Genomic DNA, 1,933 nt, shown 5'->3' with positions numbered 1-1,933 from the left:
TGAGCCATACATTTACAACTCATCTACTGATGGCACGACAAGCGATGCGTGTGCGATGTATTAATTCTATCCCTCTATGATCGTTATTTTCTATCGTTCAGTGATGGGCGGGAAGTCCATCAGTAAGTGAGCCTCACTTTAGGGTTGAAGGAATCAGTCGATTATATCTGCTCTTGGAGCTGATCGAAATCGGAAAACGAGCCTCAGTATTGATTTTTTGCCACCCTTGGTCAACACCAATTTTGTTGCAAAATGTAATTATATTTGTTGCAGGGCATATAATTTCAACCATCGCTCCTTCACCTGGTACATTCGCATCAACTTCAGTAGTAACAATCGGTATATTTTCCGTGACACTATCGAGTGTCTCCTGTTCATCTGCAGAATTCACTTATTCTGGGCCAATTTCAGTAGCATCTATAAGGACTATTTAAGCGTGAGAAAACATCGCCACTGTCGCTGTAGCCTGACGAATATCTCGTACTACTAGAACTGTGTCTTCTGCAGAGTTATTCTATAAAATGAAGTTGAAAGCAAGCAAGACTCTCTGGATGCGATCGTCTCTGTTTTATTCTTTGATGCGTCGAAAAATCCAACAGCAGATTTTTCGTAGCATTCGTTGTACCTTCAAATGAATAATTTGTTCTCAACTCATTGCGCAAGACTAAATGATAAGTAACTTACCACTGAAGAATTTTGTTATGTTTAGAACCTTCGGCATAGCGACGGCCTACTCGCGTAAGACCATTACTTCCGCGGGATGCTTTTGCTCAGTTAGTTCCTCGGTCAAATGCTCGCTTGATATCAACTTCGAACGACTCAACGAATCCGGCAGTAATGCCAACTTGACCTTTGTTGCTATTGAATCCAACAAATCGCTGGAGAGTATATTTTCTTTGGGATTTTGTTTTCGATGTAACGCATCAAAAACAAATTACTTTCGATCGATTCAGAATTCGATTGTTTGTCGCACGTGTAAACAACGTTCTTATTAGTTAGAACAAACTTTTATCTCTTTGTTTCAATCCAGCAAGGATTGTCGAACTAATACAGGAAGACTTTTGGAATCAATCAGACGCATGTTTATGCTTCAATCACTGATTTATTTGAAATAAACAATAATTTGGTTGATCTTCGAAAAACACAGATAACAAAACCTGTAAGATTAATGTAATAGATATTTTGGTTGATCCAACCCAAAAATCCATTTTAGTTTAATAAATTCCTTGATTTAAAATGAAAATTTTATCTTGATTAAAAGTGAAGAAATAATTTGTGGAATTAAACATAGATAATTCTTTTTCGTGCATTTAGTCACTTTTTCCCATCTTACGGTGACCGTCGTCACTCAAAATGATTATTGGAATCGCTCTGCCAGGTGACTTCTGTCACCTTGGGTGACTATAGTCACCTAAGTGACTGCGGTGATCGCTTTTTCGCTCTCACCTCACCAAACTAGGCGAGGTGACACGTCATAACGGTGATAATACATTATTCTGTTTTTTAAATTTTAAACTTTTGTTTCATTAAACCTTTTAGTAACATTGGAACCTTTGTTATTTTCAATCATTTGCTATATTCGACCTTTTATCATTCAACATTTCGTCGCATCTTTTAGAATTACCCCGTTTACTAAATTCACACCGCTTGAGGTTTTTGCCTGCTTTTGATCAATAGACTCGAATTAGAATTGTTGCAGCCTGGAACATTTGGCATATAATTGCCAAACTGTATCGCTTTGTAGCTGCTATTGTTACTAATTACTTTAACCTGCGTGTGTCAGGGGCAACAAATGTCAATCTAATGGGCCCATCATATGTAAGAACGAGAAAATATTTAATCACCGCTAGCCGCTGCCATTGCCCTCTAATAGTTATATTCTATTTTAACTCTAGCGATATGCATTTCAGACATTTCCAAAAAATATGAATCA

The sequence above is a fragment of the Topomyia yanbarensis genome, unplaced genomic scaffold (genome assembly GCF_030247195.1).
Source record: "Topomyia yanbarensis strain Yona2022 unplaced genomic scaffold, ASM3024719v1 HiC_scaffold_18, whole genome shotgun sequence".
Lineage (NCBI taxonomy): Eukaryota > Metazoa > Arthropoda > Insecta > Diptera > Culicidae > Topomyia > Topomyia yanbarensis.
This window is presented reverse-complemented; position numbering follows the sequence as displayed.